Genomic DNA, 23,887 nt, shown 5'->3' with positions numbered 1-23,887 from the left:
AAGACGGAGGTCGGGCTGGGCCCCATACCCCGTTTTAAAAGACTCTTGGGTTTGGGCCTACTCGTACGCAAATCATTGCTCTGATGTAATTCTTGGTGTTCAGATCAGCAACAGCTTGCGCGATCATTTCATGGCATTTGCATATTCTTGTTAGAATTGGCAGTGTGCGCGATTCATTTCCCGCATGTAAAACTTGGTGTTCAGATCGGCAAAGGCTTGCGTGATCATTTCATGGCATTTACATATTCTTGTTAGAATCAGCAGTGTGCACGATTCATTTCCCGCATGTAAAACCTGGCGTTCAGATCGGCAAAGGCTTGCGCGATCATTTCATGGCATTTACATATTCTTGTTAGAATCAGCAGTGTGCGCGATTCATTTCCTGCATGTAAAACTTGGTGTTCAGATCGGCAACAGGTCTAGTTAGAGTCTAGTTCTAGGCCATTCATGTTCCTTCAGTCTAAGTGTTATTTCATGTTCCGAGCATCATTGAACCCTAGATTCAACAGGGTGTTATTTCATGTTCCGAGTATCATTGAACCCTAGATTCAACAGTGTTATTTCATGTTCCGAGTATCATTGAACTCTTTAGATTCAACAGAGTGTTATTTCATGTTCCGAATATCACTGAACCCTAGATTCAACAGAGAGTTTTTATGAAACTCAGGGCCATATTTATACTTTTTGACGCACAACTGCGCCAACGCAGTTGTGCTTCAAACACTTTACCGCTGGCTAACGCCATTCCAACGCGCCATGCGGGCGCCTTATTTATGGAATGACGTTAGCTGGTGCTGCGGACTGGTCGTCGTAAAAAAAAAAATTCTCACACCAGGCCGTGGCGGTGTATGGGAAAATGGGGGTTGTGCGTAAAAAAAATTTGCAAGTCAGGTCTGAGGCAAAAATCAGGCCTCAAACCGGACTTGCGCCATTTTTTTTTACACCCAACCCCCATTGACATGACTCCTGTCTTAGCAAAGACAGGAGTCATGCCCCCTTGCCAAATGGCCGTGCCCAGGGGACTTATGTCCCCTGGGCATGGTCATTGGGCATGGTGGCATGTAGGGTGGCCCAAATCAGGTCCCCCATGCCACTTAAAAAAAAACGGAAAAAAATACTTACCCCAACTTACCTTTCCTTCCCTGGGTTGGGTCCCTCCATCCTTGGGTGTCCCCCTGGGGTGGGCAAGGGTGGCAGGGGGTGTCCCTGGGGGCAGGGGAGGGCACCTCTGGGCTCCTTCCGAGCCCACAGGTCCCTTAACGCCTACCCTGACCCAGGCGTTAAAAAACAGCGCCCATCAGGCTGGGCACCGTTTTTTAAGGCCCACCCCTTCCTGTGCGTCAAAATGAGGTGGGAGTATAAATAAGACGCACGGGCCTTAAAGTCATTTTTGGGAAGGGAACACCTACCTTGCATATCATTAACGTAAGGCAGGTTCCCCATTCCAAAAAATGACGCACATGATTGGATTTTGACGTCTGCGGGGTCGGGCGTCAAAGTATAAATATGGGTCAGGATTTGCTCCGAATGTGCATCAAATGTTTTGACGCACATTCGGCGCAATCAGAGTATAAATATTACCCTCAATGTGATTATATCTTGATATTGTGTTGTTTAACCTTTTGCTTCCTACAGGTCTCCTTCCCAGCTGTTCCCTACCTAATCCTCTTTTCCCCCACTTGGACTCTCTCAGGCTCTGTGATATTTGTATCGGAGCTTTGGAGCTGTCTAGTGGTGGACATGTTGGGAGCGTGCGCAGGCCCCGAGGATCTGGTCTCCCTGACACACAGAACCTCAGAGGGTCTGTGAGATCTCAGGTTATGATGATGTAGAGGGCCTGTGGGGGCTCCAGCATCATTTACACAGTAGTAAGACACCCTTTTTGATGGGAATGGAATAATTTTAACAGTCAGGGGCCCGTATGGGCCGTCCAAAGGGTGAAGAAATGCGAAGGGATCGCAACAGGCTCCATGTAGATATCACAGCCCTGCAGTTGATTCTAGTCCTTTTAATGGTTGTGCCAGCATCCTATAGGGATTACCCAGGGGGTTGCGGTGGGGAGGTGGACAAAGAGAATTAGCGCGCGGTGTGGGTTGCAGACTGTGCGTCACCAAAATGTAAAGTAAATATAACAGTATCAACAATTAGAGATGAGATATGTCATAGAACGCAGCAAAGCTCAACATTTCAATGCAGAACATTGACAAACATGCCTGTCTGGCAGTGGGGTTGGGGTAGGAAAGGAAGGGGTGCCACAGGAACATAGAAGGTCAAGACGAAGGAGATTTAACTCCTTAGCATGACACGATTCTCCCCTGCTGGCAGAACAGGTTAGAGTTGTGCTTCTCATTTAGCGACATAAGCATATGTAACCAAGCAGACCCATATTCAGATGTCCAATGGAGGGTGGTCTCCGTTCACAGGCACCTGAGGCAAGACATGGAGGTGAGCTGGATACAGCAAGTCTAAGTAGTATCAGATTGAGTCTGCAGTGAGACAGGCTTCAAAGGGGACCCTGATTTCTCCCTTTCATGGTTCTGCGTGAGGTGTGCCACTGCTTGGAGCACCTGGTCCCTATCTCCTGCAGGTCCTGCTGCCCTTTCATAGTCCGTACCCCTGTGGTGCAACCCCCATCCTTGTGCCAACGGCCATTCTGAGGGAGGTGCAGAGGGGGTGATGTCTGAGGGCAATCCTCCGCAACCACAGAGAGTTCCAGTGGTACTATATCCATGTTCTGGGTTGAGAGTTTGTCCAAGAAAAGGTGTAGGTCCTCTGGGTTGAAGACGTCCTTACTGCCGTCTTTGGTTATCCATATTCGGGCTGGTTCTAGTAGCCCATCCTTAATACCATTTGACGGAGCCGGGAGCGGAGGAATAGGAATGCTTTACGACAGTCACTGGTTACCCAGGAAAAGTCTTCGGCAATGCATATTTCATGTCTGTCTTGCATAGGGACCATTGGAGTGAGCTGTGGTAAGGGGCTGCTGCGCCTGTTCGTGTCGTAGGAAGCAGCTGATGATGGGACGAGGCTGCGCCGTGCGGTTTTGGCGCACAGGGCCTACGAGATGTACTTGCTGGAGTTCTAATGGGGAATCAAAGGTGAGACCATTGATTTGCCAGGAGGGTGTCCCTGAAGAAGCCCTTCATGTCTGGCATCTCCATGCAGTCCAGAATTCTGAAGAAGCGGACGTTATCCCTGCGGCTCCTGTCTTCTAGGTCAATGACCTTGCTATGGAGGCACAGGAGTTCCTGGTCCCTGTCAGAGAGTGTGTTGAGGCGGTCCTCTGCCAATGTGTAAGTAGAGTTATCCTTGCCATACAGTTCTGAAATCCTGAGTAGTCTAGGTGGATGAATTTGATGTCAGCTGTTAGCACAGAAATGTTGGAGTCCATGCTTTCTAGTCTGCAACTCACTGCCGTGATTTCTTGGAGGAGTTGTCTGGCGCCTAGTCAGGCATCTTCTCAGGTTGTCCCGTCGCCGGTGATCCCTGGGCAGTGGCCATGGAGCAAGGTTGGAGTAGGGCTTCTGAGATGAGAAGTTGTCTTGCCAGCTTGCTGGCAGATTTGTCGGGGTTTTAGCCAGAGGACATCTCCAGGCTGGCCACCTAGGGTCAGAGGCATGCCCAATGTCTCTCAGTATTCGTTACCTCCTTGGGACCATCCAGACGTCCAGAGTACTAGAATATTCTCTGGTAAGCACCCTGCAGGGTATCACCATTCATTGAAGTGGAAAGGGTATTGATTGGGACAGTTTCTGGTGGTTGGAAGGATGTGGCAGTTATGGTTGTGAGGAGGGACTGAGCCAAGCCTGGCTAGGTCCTCCCGCTGCAGGGTCACCAGCTCCTCTCTGCAGGCATCCAGGTCATTTATTCACCAGGTGAGGTCATTATTCAGAGACAGGTGAGGCGAGCCCCAGGAAGTGGAGAGAAAGATGTGGATGATCCCACCTTGCTGAGCGAATGTCTCTGACGGTCGGGGTGAGTCTTCACACCCTCGCTCAAACTCAGATGTTTCCCCAGTCACTGAGCGTGTCTGGTACAGAGTCTATTGCCAATTAGGGCCTTGGTACAGGCTTGAGGAGGGCTCAGTGAAGGACTCTGGGCCACAGAATCAAAGGTGACCAATTGAAGGTGGGGCTTTCTCGGCCAGAGAGTCTTGTCTCCCACTGCAGGAGACAGAGAAGATGTCCCAGTAATTTAGCCCCATTAGGAAGGGGGCACGAGTGTAAAGGGCCACAACATTTTATGCCATAGTAGGGTGTTATTGGGAGGGCAGGTTGGGGAGGTCACGCCTCTGTGTCTTCCCAGAGTGATCTCGGGTCGAGGGGCTCAGGCCTCCTTACCTTCAGTAAGAAATACTTGTCTAGGTAATCTTCGGACCCACAAGTTTGTGGGAAGGGGTGCACACTCCATGATTGACCATATTCTTATTAGCTCTCCTCTTGAGCATCTGGTTTCTAATATTTTATATGCAGACCACTCAGCAGCCCCTCCTAAGTTTTCACATATTAGTCCTGTTAGACTAAATGATGTACACATTAGGTGGTCGGGAATCAACCCATTGTTGATAATGCGGAGGCTACTATCCCAAATGACAAACAATGTTGATATGTGTTCAGCCCCTCATGTGGATGAAGACGATCTTGTTGCTGCTTTCAAACTTATTACTGAGGCCCTTAATTCCTTTCTGGTGCACCCGTCCAAACAGGATCAGCTGTAAGACAAGGTTGGTTCAACTACACATGTGCACAGCTTCCAACTAAATGGAGTGCTGCTTTACATCATGTCCCAAACCTATAAGAAAAGAGTGTAATGAGGCTTTAACGGCTAGGAAAAAGGATCTAAGGGAAAAGGCTTGGCTAAACTTGGTTCAGACAGCAGAAACTACAGTAATGATATGACCCTGTTCTGGAAGAATAATTTCTGAAAAATTATTCTTGCCCTGACTTAACATCTCACGTTCCCTTACAACTGTGGGTAGACCACTTTAAAAGGATTTTTGACCCCTTGATCAATAGTGAGTCGAGGTCCTCTCTCCTGGCCTTAGATGGACCAGAAAGGAATTTCACCCTTATCAAGGGTCTGCCCTTAGCCTTTATGTGAGATAAGATCCTGGATGCATTGCATAATTGCTGAAGGAAATGCTACTGGACCTGACTGGGTTCCGGTTAACCCTTTTATTAGTATGGGCGAGCTGGAGGCCCCAATTCTTACTTTAGTTTTTAATGCAGCAGCAAGGGGTTCTGTACCTTCTTCAAAGCTAAATCCTTTATTCTGTCTTGAGGAGATTGGAAGACTGGGCAACAGTAAATTCCATTTTGTCAGAGGCCCAGTATGGATTCAGAAAGGGACTTGGGATGGTGGAACAATGCCTAAATTTTGAGCTTTTACAAGAGAATATGCAAGAGCTAAGCTAGACACACTTTATTTGTATTTTGCAGATCTCACTCATACATTTGAACTAGTGGACCACTCTATATTGTGGCATACTCCGTGCTCCCATGGAGCCCATTAGAATATTGTTTGTCTTCTTACACAGCTTTATGAGATCCTTTCAGCCAAGGTTTGTTCTGGCCCCAATGGCAAACTTTCTCCTTCTTCTAGAGTTAGGTGGGGTGTAAGACAGGGGGGAGTGTTGGCCCCCTTTTTATTTTCTTTATTTCGAAATGGGGTGGATGATACTCTTAGGTACTTGTAGGCCAATGCACCAATTGTTCCTGGCCATTTGGTTCCTGTGCTCCTTTAAGCAGACGACATGGTCCTGTTGTCAAGGACCACTATCAGGCTGCAGAAATTAATTTATTCATTTTGTGCATTTCATGTATTCCAAGAAATTAAAGATTATAAATCCAAGACATTCATAATTATGTGTGGGAAAACTCCAAAGAATGTAAGAACTTTTCCCTTAGAGCCTCTCCAACAGCTAGGGTTAAATGCTTGTGCTATGTGGCAATCTTTTTTCCAGCTGATCACATTCAGAACACCTGGCTGTAGATGAAAAGAGTCAGTGAGGGCGTGTTTAGACTCTTGTAAACTTGGCTGCAGACCATTCCTGGAGGTGCTCACCATCTATAAAGCAAGGGTATTAGCTGCTGCAACCTATGGTGGTGAACTGTGGGGCCACATGCCCTTTAACTCCCTGCAGGCTGAGGAAAATACTTTTCTAAGGCATCTGCTGTGTACCTTCTCTTCTGCTTCATCTACTATTATACACAGTCGAGTAGGTCTTAACCACCCGGAAGATATACTGAGATTTGAACCCATTTCTTTGCAACAGTCTACATGGGCCAAACCCGAGACCATATTTATTTAAGCGATTGTATGAGATTGTCTAAAGCTTGATCATGTCCTCATCGTCCAGTGGTTGTCCTCTATTTATGTTAATGACACTATTAGGTCAGTGTTTGGTTTTTCTGGGCTTCATGACTGTTTAGTATCTTATCACTTGAGAAATCAGTATTGAAAACCATTTTGTTTGACTCAGGGACACGTAAGCAAGCTCCCGCCAACGAGATGAAACAAATGGTGGTTACATATATCTCGTATCCTCTACCTGAGGGTTTTCAACCATATTTAGCCTGGGTGACAAATACACAACATTGTTTCATTTTGATAAGACTGCAGTTGAGCACTGTACACCTTGTCACCTTTTCTAATGTTAATCAGTGGGATAGGATGTATGTCCTGTGCCGGTGTGATGGAATCTCAAAACAGAGCACTCTGCACTTTATGCTCTTTTGTCAGTTTTGACTGGATCTAAGGAAACTTTTTAAAACCCATTTTTATTGTACAAGGTTTTAGGGACCACAAAGATGCTATGTGCTTATTGTGCACTATGGAGTCCCCTGCCATGTACTTTAATGTTGCACCTTATATGTGAAAGCAACATATGGTAGGAAAATATTGGTTTATTAACTTTGGCACTGCTCTGTCACTATATAACCGAACATTGGGCTTATATTTTAATGTTTTAGCTGTTTTATGATGTACTGCATTGTAATTAAGATATTATGGCCCAGATTTACAAGAATCTGGTCCATCAGTACTGATATGCCCGAATTTTACGCCCCCCCACCGCCACCTAACGACACCATGGGTGCGCCATATTTATAATACGGCTCACCATGGCACTCGTTAGGCCAATAGTGTCACAATTTTTGACGTTACTGTTGCACTTTGCTGCACTTGCGTCAAAAAGTTTGAAGCTAGTGCATCAAAGTGCAACGAGGGCCATTGAGCTCATTGCACCTTTTTTGTGGGCATCCTAATGCTGGAATGCCCCCCTTACAAACATTATACCTGGGGCAGACATAATGTGGCACAAGGGGACACAAAGTGGCATAATGCATGCATTGCAACACTTTGTGGATAGGGCACAGTGATTTTTGCCTCATTGAGCCACATTAGTAAGTAGAAATGCTGCTAATGTGGTGCAAGGAGGTGCTAGGGCCTTGTACATGTGGCCTTATATGTTTTTTATGGCCTACGGTGATTGTGCCAAAATAAAGATATTTGAATTGCATTGATACACCTGCACACACCTTTCAAATTAGAAACATAAACGGAAAACCCTGAGAAAATGCAACTCCTAATCAGTACATAGCCAAACATAGAGATAATTACAGTTTAGACTCAATAACACTGAGCTGCAAAAACCCTGGTCACGAGTGGGATAATAAATTCACAGGTAAGTTTGAGTAGTCCAAAACTGCCAAAACGTACCATGGGAGAATGATCAGTAAATAGCAATGTATGCAAAATTCAGTGAAACAAGCACAGAATCCTCCAACTTATGCTGGACTTTTCGATGACAGTTTACAGCACCATGTACATACTTCATCCACATCCACCCCACTAATAGTTTGGGACGTAGTAATGTGGAAGCACTAATCCTGCTACAAAAGTAATTTCTGTGCAGGCTTTAGAAACATTTCGTCTGATTTAAAGGTTGGTGGTATGTATACTCCTTCGCAATGGCAAATGAGTATATAGACTGATTTAAATTTGGGCAGATATTTAATTTGCCTATGGCACTGTCTACTCTATCAACACCAAAGCAAACCCTCTTCAACGGCCCAATAGAGTATGGGCCAATGGAGACATGGCTACATGCCCACCCGCCCAACCAAGATGGTGGACATGTAGTTGTTTTTTTACTGTGCGTCACTGCCAGGCAAACCCTGGCTGTGAGGGACAGTAAAAACCAAATAATGGTCCCACCACCATGAGTGATGACTGCAATGGCGAGGGGGGGATTCTTTTTTAAAAAAGAAAGAAAAACCTGTTTTGATGTTTTATTTTTTTAAATAAAAAAGAATACTGGTTGGTGCAGGGTTCCATCAGGTTGACGCAGCCCTGCAACAAACAGCGAGATGCATTGACAGGAACTGCTCTGACGGCAGTTGTGGCCAATGCTTTATAAATGACGGACTGCTTGGAGTTCATTTAAAAATTCGCTGAGCGATTCCTCCATCATCGATCATGGGGAAAGAGTAATTTCGGTCCGCCAAAGCATAAATCAGGCTTATCGTCCACATATTCCACATATGCACATCTATGAAAAGACACTTGTTAAGGGACTTTCCATTGAAAAATCGCTCCTACCGTCTCTGTGTTCATTGTTATTTTTTTGGCAAATATTCTATTCTTTGATACATAGAAAGTGCCTTTTCGAATGATTAACTAAGAGAGTGATTCAAAAAAATAGATACAAATATATACAGCAACAAAACTCCTTCAATAAAGAAGTATGAATATTTGCAAGTCATTGCTGCTTATAAATACAAACGTATAAGCAGTCTCGTGACCTCTTTTGATCTTTCCCAATTCTGCCGAAAAGTGGGGGGCTCACTTTCACTCTGTAAACGTCTAAGGCCCTGTCACATACCTATTATGTAACCAGTAATTTCTCCACCTATCTTTGAGGATACTTGATCTGAGAGTAAGCTAAAAATAGACCCCCTTGGAATTCCCAGAATGATAAATGAAAATGACAAGCGTGCTTTTTCACCTGAGAATCTAGAAATATCCTAGAACGGTGTTATGTTACTTCACTTTTGTCTCACAGTGTACCCACAACATTTTTCTCTAACTTAAGGAACTGTCAAACTGCTATTTCCTCAGGGTATGTCAAGTGACAATTATTTCACCACATAATGTCACTTGAACTTCACCATACAATACCCTTCTTTCTTAACCTATAGACGTATATTTAGCAACTTCATTGCCGTCTGTGGAACTGATTAGAACAATGCTTTAAAGATGTTTATACAATCCTCATTAGCCACTTACTGAACAGTACTTTAAGTCATTCTTAAACACACTGCAGTTTGTCTTTCATCCCATTCATCAAAAATTGAATTACTGCCAAAAATGACATTAAATGGTTTAAGCTAGTTGTTCTGAAACAAGGTAGCTAATGTGGTGCAAGGAGGTGCTAGGGCCTTGTAGGTCTGGCCCTATGTGCTTTTATGGCCTATAGAGATTGTGCCAAAATAAAGATATTTGAATTGCATTGATATACATGCACACACCTTTCAAATTAGATACATAAAAATGTCGACGCTATTGTTCTAACTACCACCATGGTGCGCTGTATCTTAAACAGGTGCACACATGGTGGCGTTAGAGGGATGCTGGGGGGGGGGGGTGCAAAAAAGTATCGCTGCATTGGATGCAGAGCCATTTTTCTTAAATTAGGCCCTAATTGTCTGAGGTAAGTTATGGAGGAAAAACCTTTTTCATTATTTGCTGGCACTGATGAGGCAGGAAAAGACTGAAGTGAGAGTGGGCAAAAACGCACATCTCACTTCCATCACATACACATTATGCACCAATTTCCAATACTTTATTACATTTTGGCTATAAACATGACTGCCACTGTTTCTCTTTATTTAAAATCCAACATTTGTCTATTCAACTTGAATCTTATAATGCAACTAGGGGTGCCCGCTAAACTGTCTAAAGTTGGCTAACGCACCAACTGCTTGGTTGTAAGAACTTAGGGTACCTATACATTTCATTTTCTTCGTTTTTAACTCCCTAAACTTCCATGAGAACCAGATCTTACAATTTTCACTTGGTAGCCCTAAGATTTAAATGTCTGTAGATTCTGCAGTTTCTTTTAATAATGCTCACAGAAAGTGAATACGTCTGTACACTGTTTACTTCAGTCACGAGCTCTCTAAGGCCCTAATTCTGAGTTGCGTGGAGCGAAAATAACGCATTGTTTCTTTTATGCGAATTTATGCCACTGTAAATTGCTTCTCTTCCTGCTAGTATGCTGACAGTGCATACCCCTGGGTATTTTGGTTGCCTTTCTCATTTTATGGTGTTGGGCTAGAAACAATGAGCAGAAAGACCGTCAACTTGGCCTTTATATATTTCCTAGTTCTTGAGTCTGTGTCACCTTAACCCTTGTCTTAATTCCTTGTGTGTCACTGTCTCAGTAAGACTTCAACACTTTTAATATCTTTCAACAGGCCTTCGAACTATGCATCTTTTTAACTTCCCCCTTTTTCAACTTTCTCCAATGTAATCTATGACATTTTTACTTTTCGAGTATTACTATTTACACATTTTAAATTGATAATTTACTTTCACTTTGCTCACATAAACTGTTTCTCTTTTAAAATGAGCTCAGAGCCGTTTTAAGGCTTGGGCAACAACATAGGGCCTCCACCTTCCCGGCCCTTCCCAGCAAAGTGATCAGGCCAGTCGAGAGTCCCACTGTCAGTGCACAAAAAAACAAATAATTTTAGTCCCACCATCAGTGCACAATGATATGACAGCTGTCTATGCACCTCACAGAAACATAGGGGGTAATTACGACCTTGATGGAATAAATAAAATGTTTCCGAAACCGACATGACAATGAGTGACTGAAAAGAGGCAGTCCCACCACCAGCACCGCCAGCCCGACAAAATTCCTCCCACCAGATTATGATCCACAAATCACGACAGCAGTTCCTCCATGGTGAAAAATCATTGGTGGTGCATTCGGCCACGGTTGACACTCACTTCACTCAGAACGCTACATGCTTTGGAGAGTTTGAACAGCCTGCACCTGACACACATCCACACACCCAACACATCTACTCACTCCACTATATAACACACCCCCACGCAACCCACAATTCCTTGCTAACCAAACGCCACATGGCTACATCAAGCACCCCAATGACCACCATCAATTGTACATCTCACTATTCACCCTCTCATTACACACTCCACAACCCACACATCACACACCACCTGCACACACGACCCTCCGTCTTCCGTAACCCATCACCTCCACTCCACCACACACCAAGCACTGCACCCTTACGCCCACAACACCCCACCATTCCCACCACACCACCATGTCACATCAAAAACACCCCGCTTCACTGATGAGGAGTTAAGGGTCATGATGGATGAAATCGTACGGAGTGAGCCACACGTTTGGAGCACAGGTCCATCAGACCTCAATATCCAGGAAGATGGAGTTGTGGCAAAGAATAGTTGACAGGGTGAATTCTGTTGGTAATTACCCACGCACAAGGAAGGACATCAGGAAGAGGTGGCATGAACTCAGGGGGAAAGCCCTTTCCATAGCCTCCAGGCACCAGCTGGCAGTCCACAAGACTGGTGGTGGTCACCCACCTCCTCCCCCTACTGTCACAGCTTGGGAGGAGAAGGTCTTGAACATCCTGCATCCTGAGGGCCTGGCAGGAATACCTGGGGGAGTGGATTCTGGTAAGTACCCACAACATGCATGTCACTATATTGTCACTATATTGTCTTGTCCTGCATGCTCCCACACCACCCAAACCCACCCCAATTAACCCTTCACCCACCACACCCTCTCCAAATCACCTAATAACCATCTTGTGTATGTCACCACTTAACTGCACTCATTGCGCTCCATTGCACTTGGGAATGGCACCTGTCCCACTGCCCATAACATCACTACAACCCCCAAAATGCAACAGTCCTCCTCACAGGAAAAATAGATATAGCACAAATTCACACTTGTCAGGCATGGATGTCAATGTCAACACCATCTATTGGTTACCTGTGTGGAACAGGAAATGAAAATGAGAGCAATGTAAACGCCCATTCTCACAAACATCCCAAGCATAACACAGCAATAACTGAGGGCCCCAGGAACAGGCAGTGAGAGGGCAAAGTCCATATTGAAATCACATACTGTGTGACAATGAGGATGACATCATGTATCGTTTTGTTGCAAATTGTGCCATTTAACTTGCCTGACAGTACACTAGGTAACAGAGGTGAAGAGCCATGTCTCCAATTAGATGGCCACTAATGCCATCAGCTGTACTGTCACTATTAATCAAGTTGTAGAACCCTTCACATGCCGCGTAGAATATAAGTCATAGGGTAGTGTATGCAACATAGGCATGGTGTGAAGCAGCTGTCAGTGTCATTGCTGTGAATCATTGGTATGCCATTGTCTGCATCTCCCTACACTCCATATGTACACACATCAAAACATAATCTGTGTGTCTCACGCCCTCAAAAGGTGACCTTGCCCTAGCCAGCATCGACAGGACACCAGACGATGAAACTTCCCCTCTGGATGAAGGCCCCCGTGAGGACAGCACCATTGGATGTCTGGACATGGATGATGAACCTGGCCCATCTGGGACGTCGGGACAGTCCACACCCTCCAGCCTCACCCTGCCCACATCTGCACCTCCCAGCCCAGTGGTGTCAACTTCTCAAAAAACCCACTAACATGTGTTCCGAAGACTTCTCAATCAGTTGTGTGTCCCACAGTGCAGCAACAGGAGTCACACCTCTCCACCTTTGACAATGAAGGAGCTGCACCCACTGGGAGTAAGCACACAGTGCCAGGGGCACAGGGATGTGGAGTGGGGTGTCTAGGAGGGAAGTTGTTGGCCGGAGGAGGGTTCAACCAAGGACAGCGGCTGACTAGCCCACCATCTCCCAGCTCTTGGGAGCCTACGAGAATTCCCAAGGCTTGATGGGCCAGGTGATCACAATGTTGGGGGACCTCATCAAGCTGCAGAGGGACAACCACCAGGAAGTCATGGGGCACCTACAACAACATCACACCACCATGACTTCCATAGCAGGGGTGCTGATGGCCATGAATGACACCCTAGGTAGGTTCTGTGACCAAATGCTAGCCCATTCCACTAGCACCCTTCCATCTGCCCCTTCTACATCTGCGACCTCTAGTGGGATGGTTGCCCTACCTGGGGAAGATCAAATGTCAGACACCCCTGCCTATGTAGCTGAGGAACCCCTCACCCCGTAAATGTGGTCGTCCTTACAGCCATCCTCCTGCAACTGATGTCAAGACCAAATCCTCTGTCAGTGATCCATTCGTGATCTGTTTCCCTTGTGTGCCCCAGGAAACACCCAGTTGACTGTTCCAATTCCTGACTCCATTTTCCTATGCTGCAAGGACACTGGACTTGTGTAACCAACTAGTGTAGCTGCTACCTGGAAGATTTCATCCACCATTCCTCCAACCATTACCTTTGTTTTATTCTCCTTTATGTCTATGTTTCAAAAATCATACATATGTGCAAAATAAACTGCACTGAAACACACGTCCTAGGTATGTCTCCTTCATCATGCATGTTAACTTGTTTTGCTGCTCAGTCATGGTTTGAGAAAGGTGTACACAACGCTTGTATGTTTTATTTAATGACACTTAGCCAAAACATTGAGCATAACTATGGTAGTCCGTCACATGCCCAGTAGTCAGTTAAAGTATTGTACAATGAGATCTGCCCTAGTGTTACCTCCTCCCTCTTCCTTTGATTCCTCATCATTAGGCATCCCAGCAATTGCAGCTACATGGCCTGCTGCCTCCCCCTCATCTTGTATCAGTGGTATCTGACGTCACAAGGCCAGGTTGTGGAACATGCATCAGGCAACTATGATTTGACAGACCTTGTTGGGGCGTACATGAGTGTGTCCCCTGACAAATCTATAGATCTAAATCTTACCTTCAGTAGACCAACAGACCTCTCAATCACACACCTTGTACTCCTGTGGGCCTCATTGTAGCAGACGTCCCCAGGTGTGGTTAGGTTCCTCAATGGTGTAAACTGCCAAGGACAGTTTGGATAGCCAGAGTCACCTGTGAGCAAAATAGATGTGCAACACAAAGATGTAGGTGGGTCTGACTACTTAGGGATGGCAGGAGTCCAACATTGATTACACATATCACTGTTGTTACTTACCAACCAGACAGGCCCTCTCTGTGTAGAGTTGTGTCATCAACTGTGGCACATTCCTGTTACACATGACAAATGAATACTGGACAGACCGTGAACATTTGGCTGTTACTTCAGAGGTATATTGGTGTGCCAGACACACCACCTGAACATTGATTGAGTGGTAGTTTTTCCTGTTCCGATAGACATGTTCATTGATACTGGGGGGAATCAAAGCTACATGGGTGCCATCTGTGGCTCCTATTACATGTGGGATGTGTCCCATATCATAAAATTCTGCATTCAAATAGGCCACATCTGCTCGTAGTGGAAACCTGATGTAGCTGTCCATGTGTTTTAACAATGCACACAGTACAACCTTTAAAACCCGACTGAACATGGCTGAGACATCCCTGCAGCTAGAGCCACTGTGTTCTGAAAGAAGCCAGTAGCCAGGAAATGTAGTACTGACAGCACTTGCACGATAGAGGTATGAGGTAGGGATTGCAATTACCAGGCAACAAATCAGGTTCCAACTGTTGCCAGAGATCGATGATTGTACGACGATTCAGACGATAAGTCTGGATACAGTGATGTTCTTCCATTGTCTATAAGTCAACCAGTAGTCCATAAACCAGTGACTGTCTTGCTCTCCTCATTGCACCATAACTGTGTGGAAAGAGTGGTGCAGAGAATGTTGCATGCTGCTACAGACCAATTCCTTCATCCACTCCCACCCTGAAATACCCCCACTATTTCTGTGACACTCCACTGATCTGGATCTTCCAACTCTCAAACCACTCCTGCCCCCCAATAAGTCCCCATACCCCTCCCCCGCATAGTATCTCAACCCTCCCAGGTGTCCCTAACCCACACCAAGGCTGAGAACTGATTTCCCCCTCCCAGACTCTATACCATGGATCCCCCTCCCACACCAATGCACCACCCTTTTGATCGTCTAGTGCCTGCCCACCCCATTGAAGCCCCAACCTGTGGTGGCTATTAGGCAGTCAGTAGCCAAGTATGGGACACACATTTGTGCACTATGTGCATGTAGGACAGTCGAAAGGGACAGGCCGTGGGTTGGATGTGGTAGACATTTCATACATTCTGATGACGCACATGCAACATGTTGTGTGTTAGAGACAGCTATCATTGTAATCCTTTTATTTTCATAGTATGGAGTTGTTCCTGCCTGACATGGAATGTTTGTATTGGGTAGGCCATTTCAGAGGGTGTGTGCAGTTACATTGTACTCTGGTGGTTTCATGAATGTTGCAGGAAGGGATTGTGTATGTTGGTGGCCTGTGGTTCTGGTTTCATTGATGTGGTGTGATTGCAGTTGTGGTGTTGTTGCGTGCTTAGGTGTTGTTCTGTGTCTCATGACTCATTCATGTTTCACAGTCACACATATCTCACATCTACAAAGTGTGACAGAGGCTGAAGATATGACTACATATATTTATTTTACAAAACACATCCCTGAACCTGAGCCAAGAGGTGACTGAACACCAATATTCACAAGTCCAAACTACTCGTGGGTTTGTTTGACGAACTTGGGGGACGGTGTGGTCCATCACGCACAATTTTCCAAGGTACTGCTTGGCTTAGAAGTCAGTGTAATTTTTAAAGTAACATATAATACTAGGCAAAATGTATGCCAACACTTTCCCAACATCAGATGCTGGTAATGTTACCAAATCATCTCCAAGGATCTCCAGGGAGTACTCATGTTCCTCCACATGTGCTCCAGCTGAGGGGCCAGTAGTTTGTGAAGTGTCCATCAGGTGTCCAATGACTGCCGGGTCAATGTATCACAGCTCATACTCCGCTTCACGTACCAGAGGCACCCTCATCAAGCATGATTGCGAATCGTCTCTCACCGAGAACAGCAAGAGGTCAGTGTCCTGTGTAAACGTGTGTTGTGTGGTGAGACCCAGCTTCAGGTCACACTCCAGCTGACAACACTTGCAGGTGAAAACTGTCCGGTCACATTTCAGTACCGGTCTGAATTTCAATGACCAGTTGCAATGCAGGCCTTCCAGCTGTTGTGCTCCAAAGTACAGCATCATCCTTTGCCTACAGATTTGTACTGGTGGAAGTACTTTCTGTCCCACTTTTCTGGTAGGTGCAGCCATTGTGTCAAGCTCGCTTTCCAGAGCTATATCCCAGCCACAAAATAGAAGGTGATGTGGTATCCCTAGTCAGAGTTTTGAAAAATGATGTCTATGGCCAGGTACTAAGGTGTAGATGTGTGCGTAATGGGCTCCAATGGCCTCACGTAAATGCGTTCTCCAAGTAGCACTGTGCGACCTAAATAGTTCCACACTGGAATTATTGTGCATAACGGTTTGCACTTAAAAGGGACATGATTTTGCCTGCTGACCTCGGAGGCATGGGTGCTTTGCTCACAGGTGTAGGTGTACGCACCACATATTATAGCAACAGTTTGGTCTTGAGTCTTTTACACTTTTGAAGGTGCACATTTGCAGTACCATTTTGAGGCCAATTGTCAGCAATTGCAGTCTTCTGTGTGGGAGTTATTTGGACTTTCCTCCAAACGTGGACATCTGGAAGCCTTTGGCGACTATTCAAACCAACATCACTCAACAACTCACACTATTGAAGCACAATTCACTCCCATTCAAGGTGACCTGGTAGCAGCTGTGGTCAAAGGAACTGTGACTCTCTTCAGATAGTAAGCTTAGTTCACTGCAGAGAAGTTGCACGCCCCGTTCAAGTACAGCTACTTCCATAACATCTTATGGCTCACAGTTGTTTCCCTTTGACGGCCGCACAGGCAGGCCTCCTCTATGCCATTACAGCAATTTAATGACAGAAGGATGTTCCCACACCTCGTGAATGTCAGTATCACGTGACCTTACATAGTTGCCTAGTCGAATATGTATCCCACCGATTGTAGACAGTTTTTTCATAAGTGCCATATATTTCAACACATGAGATTCGAATTGCACACCTCAGATGTGTGCTACTCTGAGGTATCTGTGTGGGATGCAACATTGTGATGCCTGAAGGGTCCCATTGCACTCACACTTTGCACTATGCACTTCCACATCAGCCAGGAACTGTAAGTGTGGAGTTGTGTCATCTGCAGTGGAACACTTCCATAAATGTGGAGTGCCTTCAGATGGAAGCTACCAGTCTCACTGTTGTGTACATGTGGTGGTGTCCTCACTCCACCAGCAGCTACGGTCCAATGCCTGGTGGACGTGCCCAGGAAGGCTGGGTATCTCCCCTGCTTCAGCTCGCTCTTGCCCAGCACCTGTCAGGCTTGGTCCCCTAAATGTTGGGGTATGTGTTCCAGTCTGATAAATTGATATGTGTGTCTGTATGTGTATGTGTGGTATTTGGCCTACATTTTCTGGTTTGATGTTATATGTGTTTGTGTGCGCTGCATGGTTTTCCCTGGTAATGGGTGTGTGTGGTGTGATGTCCATATGTTTGCTGGGAAATGTGGTAATGTGTGGTAGTTGTGTTGTTATGTGTTTGTTGCAGGGTTGTGTGTTATTGTTTTCCTGGATAATGTGTGTGTCTGTGTGGTAGGAGTCATGCCAGAGATGCTGTGGTGTGTGTTAGCAGGGTGTTTTGTAGTCTGCGTTGTGTGTTTATGTATATATGTGTGAGTTCCCTGTTAGTAACCCGTTGTGTTGTTGGTGTGATTTGTCTATGGGTTTTGTGTTATGTGGGTGCATGTCTATGGGTTGCTGTGTATGCAGTTAGTGGAGTTGGTGTGTGGTTTGTTGGTGTCATGTGTTGCTGTGTGTGGTTGTACTGGAGGCATGTTTCTTGTGGTTGGTGTGTGTGATGGCCATTGTGTGTGTGATGTGTTTGGGCGTATGTGTTTGTGGCTGTGTGGAAAAATGCAGGTTGATGTGTCATTACGTATGTCTCAGCATTGTCCCCCATTTCCAACTGGTATGTGTTGTGTGCGTATGTACTTATGCATTTCGAAACTTTACAGGTGGCTGTGTGTACTTATGGTTGGTGTCGTCATGCGCGTCGCTGATTCTGGTGTCCCTGAATGAGCAGGAGCAGAGGGAAGAGGTGTAGTTCAGGTTCCATGTCAACTCCGGACAAGTGTGGCTTCCCGAAGCTGTGTGTGTCTTTTAAATATCTTGGTTTCTCCTGGGTATAGGTGGTGGTGCAACCGCTGCAGAAACACTGGCAGTGTGCAACTTTGTAATCTATCCAGCTGTAACATGGCCTCCTCCGGCCTGCAGGTGGCTACTGCAGTCCGTGGCGGCGTGTCTGTTTTGGCAGTGCGGGCAGTACATTGTCTGTTTTCCATGTAGACAATGGTTTTCGTGGCGGTGCTACTGCCGCGGAAACCATGGCAGTAGGCCTGCTCATAATGCCACAGACGGTCTTCTGTGGACCGCCGGGTTGGAAATGAGCATCTCTGGCACAACGGTTCATACCTCCATGGCGGTATGAGTGGAGATGTGGTGGGTTGGCAGAGGCCAACCTACCACACTCATAATGTTTCGGTATTCACAGCCAGCCTGTTGGCGGTGATACTGCCACATTAACCCTGGCGGTCAAAAGACTGCCAGGCTCATAATGAGGGCCTAAGTGTCCTTCCTCACCTATTCCATAACGTATCCATAACTCTGACAATCCTTGACCTATGAGCATTGCAACAAATCTAAGAAGCACAATAATAACATCTGTGTCATTTGACAGTACAATGGCTCGTTTGAAACCATTTTTAACAACCCACTCAACATGTGGCACAACACGAAGGTCAGCTTCCTCCAATATGCTTTTAAGTTCTTGAATAAAATGGCATGTACCTTTTGAATATATCTCTGCAGGTACCAACTCCTCATTGTCAAGCATTCCACTTGCAATAATTGGAAATTCAGCGTTCACTGAAGCATCAGCAATGTTTTGGTGAGTTAATATCTGCAAGTTTATCTTGTTCAATGCTAATGACCAGAGTTTATCAAGTTGCACAGGTAGTATAGGTGTAGCATTTTTGATGCAGACAAGGTCAATTGTTCTATATGTAGACATTTGTCTGATTATCTCACATTCTTTGACAGATAGTTCAAGATAACTGTCAAAGACAATGTGCAGTTCTTGCAAGGTATACACTGACTTTGATATCCGTAGAACAGTATGAAGGAGCTCGCCGACGTTTTGCATGGATGAAATCTTGACCATTGGCATTTGTGACATGTTGTCCACAACAAAAGCAGTTTTCAATGAGGGCAACTTTTTTAATTGAATTTTGAGGTGAAACTTTTTTATCGAGCTCTTGTACAAGTTTATGCTTCACTGGTTTGGTTGCAGCACCTCATCAAATAATGTGTTTTTTGGAAGAAGATCATGTGACAGAATGTCCCTGATAAATTCACCCCATTCTTTTGCTACATCCATCTCCCTATGTCCTTACAAAAGTTGTTTTTTTTGTAACCTGTTTTGTAGCGACTGACTGGACTCTGTACCAGGACATCTAGTAGGCGTGTCTTTATATCGTTATCCACATATTGGTTGGTCACAAAGTTGTGTAGTTGCACAGGCTCAGTGAGTCAAAATAAACTTTATTCGCCCACAGGCCATAAAAGCATAAACACAGAAATAAAAATTGTAGGAGGCTGGACTGGCTTGTAGTGAGTACCAAGGGGAACTTACACCTTGCACCAGGCCCAGTTATCCCTTATTAGTGTATAGGGTGTCTAGCAGCATAGGCTGATAGATAATGGTAGCTGAACAGAGCAGCTTAGGCTGAACTAGGAGACGAGTGAAGCTCCTACAGTACCACAAGTGTCATATGCACAATATCATAAGAAAACACAATACAGAGATATACTAAAAATAAAGGTACTTTATTTTTATGACAATATGCCAAAGTATCTCAGAGTGTACCCTCAGTATGAGGATAGCAAATATACACAAGATATATGTACACAATACCAAAATATGCAGTAATAGTATTAGAAAACAGTGCAAACAATGTATAGTTACAATAGGATGCAATGGGGACACATAGGGATAGGGGCAACACAAACCATATACTCCAAAAGTGGAATGCGAACCACGAATGGACCCCAAACCTATGTGGCCTTGTAGAGGGTCACTGGGACTATTAGAAAATAGTAAGGGTTAGAAAAATAGCCCACCCCAAGACCCTGAAAAGTGAGTGCAAAGTGCACTAAAGTTCCCCAAAGGACATAGGAGTCGTGATAGGGGAATTCTGCAGGAAAGACACAAATCAGCAATGCAACAACAATGGATTTCCAGTTGAGGGTACCTGTGGAACAAGGGGACCAAGTCTAAAAGTCACAAGCAAGTCGGAGATGGGCAGATGCCCAGGAAATGCCAGCTGTGGGTGCATAGAAGCTGCTACTGACAGTAGAAGCTAGAGATTCTGCAGGAACGACAAGGGCTAGGAACTTCTCCTTTGGAGGACGGACCCCCCACGCCGTGGAGAGTCGTGCAGAAGTGTTTTCCTGAAGAAAGACCGCCAACAAGCCTTGCTAGCTGCAAATCGTGCAGTTAGGGTTTTTGGATGCTGCTGTGGCCCAGGAGGGACCAGGATGTCGCCAATTGCGTCTGGGGACAGAGGGGGTGTTGAGCAAGACAAGGAGTCCTCTTAAAAGCAGGCAGCACCCACAGAAGTGCTGGAACAGGCACTACAAAGTGGAGAGAAATGGTGCTCACCCGAAGTCGCACAAAGGAGTCCCACGTCGCTGGAGGACAACTTAGGAGGTCGTGCAATGCAGGTTAGAGTGCCGTGGACCCAGGCTGGACTGTGCACAAAGGATTTCTTCCGGAAGTGCACGGAGGCCGGAGTAGCTGCAAAAGTCGTGGTTCCCAGCAATGCAGTCTGGCGTGGGGAGGCAAGGACTTACCTCCACCAAACTTGGACTGAAGAGTCACTGGACTGTGGGAGTCACTTGGACAGAGTTGCTGGATTCAAGGGACCTCGCTCTTCGTGCTGAAAGGAGACCCAGGGTACCGGTGATGCAGTTCTTTGGTGCCTGCGGTTGCAGGGGGACGATTCCGTCGACCCACGGGAGATTTCTTCGGAGCTTCTAGTGCAGAGAGGAGGCTGACTACCCCCACAGCATGCACCACCAGGAAAACAGTCGAGAAGGTGGCAGGATCAGCGTTACAGAGTTGCAGTAGTCGTCTTCGCTACTTTGTTGCAGTTTTGCAGGCTTCCAGCGCGGTCAGCAGTCGATTCCTTGGCAGAAGGTGAAGAGAGAGATGCAGAGGAACTCGGATGAGCTCTTGCATTCGTTATCTAAGGAAATCCCCAAAGCAGAGACCCTAAATAGCCAGAAAAGAGGGTTTGGCTACTTAGGAGAGAAGATAGGCTAGCAACACCTGAAGGAGCCTATCAGAAGGAGTCTCTGACGTCACCTGATGGCACTGGCCACTCAGAGCAGTCCAGTGTGCCAGCAGCACCTCTGTTTCCAAGATGGAAGAGGTCTGGAGCACACTGGAGGAGCTCTGGGCACCTCCCAGGGGAGGTACAGGTCAGGGGAGTGGTCACTCCCCTTTCCTTTGTCCAGTTTCGTGCCAGAGCAGGGCTAAGGGGTCCCTGAACCGGTGTAGACTGGCTTATGCAGAAATGGGCACCATGTGTGCCCATGAAAGCATTTCCAGAGGCTGGGGGAGGCTACTCCTCCCCTGCCTTCACACCATTTTCCAAAGGGAGAGGGTGTAACACCCTCTCTCAGAGGAAGTCCTTTGTTCTGCCATCCTGGGCCAGGCCTGGCTGGACCCCAGGAGGGCAGAAGCCTGTCTGAGGGGCTGGCAGCAGCAGCAGCTGCAGTGAAACCCCGGGAAAGGCAGTTTGGCAGTACCCGGGTCTGTGCTACAGACTACTGGGATCATGGGATTGTGCCAACTATGCCAGGATGGCGTAGAGGGGGCAATTCCATGATCATAGACATGTTACATGGCCATATTCGGAGTTACCATTGTGAAGCTACATATAGGTAGTGACCTATATGTAGTGCACGCGTGTAATTGTGTCCCCGCACTCACAAAGTCCAGGGAATTGGCCCTGAACCATGTGGGGGCACCTTGGCTAGTGCCAGGGTGCCCTCACACTAAGTAACTTTGCACCTAACCTTTACCAGGTAAAGGTCGGACATATAGGTGACTTATAAGTTACTTAAGTGCAGTGAAAAATGGCTGTGAAATAACGTGGACGTTATTTCACTCAGGCTGCAGTGGCAGGCCTGTGTAAGAATTGTCAGAGCTCCCTATGGGTGGCAAAAGAAATGCTGCAGCCCATAGGGATCTCCTGGAACCCCAATACCCTGGGTACCTCAGTACCATATACTAGGGAATTATAAGGGTGTTCCAGTAAACCAATGTAAATTGGTAAAATTGGTCACTAGCCTGTTAGTGACAATTTGTAAAGAGAGAGCATAACCACTGAGGTTCTGGTTAGCAGAGCCTCGGTGAGACAGTTAGGCATCACACAGGGAACACATACCTATAGGTCACAAACTTATGAGCACTGGGGTCCTGACTAGCAGGGTCCCAGTGACACATAACAAACATACTGAAAACATAGGGTTTTCACTATGAGCACTGGGCCCTGGCTAGCAGGATACCAGTGAGACAGTGAAAACACCCTGACATACACTCACAAACAGGCCAAAAGTGGGGGTAACAAGGCTAGAAAGAGGCTACTTTCTCACAAAAATAACTTATGGAATTCAAATCATTGCAAAACCACAAAGACAATGGACATCGTATTGGTATTGTCCAAACATGAAGCCCAAATAAAGCGTGCATATAGTGCATAAGCAAAAATAAAATGCTACATAATTAAAAGACTATCCATCACCAGAACTATGAACGTCATCAAAATGTCAGACAAAACCCTAACTCAAGATAGATAAAAAAGCATAAAAGATGCATAAAACAGCCCCACAATAAATAATTCTTTATGCTCCATATCTCTTCTGTATCTGAGAAGCTTTTGTTATAAACTTTAATGCAGAGAAACACAGTTCCCGTGTACCTAAGGACTGCAAATATGTTGAACCATCTCTATGGAGTCTCAGATTCGATTTGTGCAAGAGCGTACCAGAAAGGAATGTCTTGGCACTGTGTACAGAGACAAAACAAAATAAGGTCACAGGTGCTCTGTATTGAAACGTCGTAGCACCCGCAGGGCAGGAGATTCCTGCTCCAATCCCCTGCTGCTGGCAAGGCAAATTTATAATGCAGGGTTTCCAGACTAAGAATTGTTAGCCAATGCCGGTGGGTGGAATTCTCGATCCAGCCCAGTTATGGCTCTATCCCACTCGGTATGGAAAGTGAGGCATACCTAATGATGGAAACTTTGGCTTGGGTGAGAATTTCGGCAATAGTTCAGGTAACAGTGTTTGACATGTAGTTTGTGAGTTGGCTCGATCATATGCGTGTTATCAAACAGGTCTATATGGCATATTTTGTTCAATGTGCTTTTAACATGTGATAAGCAAGGAATCTGTGTGACTTTATCTAGGGACAAACAATCAATCATGTATGATCTGGCCACTGCAGTTTCAGGGGTACCCCAATATTTTTCCCAAAGCAGTGATGGGGCCAGACCAATTAAGTCTTCAAAAAATGTCAGCCCTAGTTCCTCATGACATATTAGGATGGCTGTGTTACCTCGGACCGCCAATAATCCTCGAGCAAAACTGTTTTCCGTG

The sequence above is a fragment of the Pleurodeles waltl genome, chromosome 1_1 (genome assembly GCF_031143425.1).
Source record: "Pleurodeles waltl isolate 20211129_DDA chromosome 1_1, aPleWal1.hap1.20221129, whole genome shotgun sequence".
NCBI lineage: Eukaryota > Metazoa > Chordata > Amphibia > Caudata > Salamandridae > Pleurodeles > Pleurodeles waltl.
Note: the sequence above shows the minus strand (reverse complement) of the source record.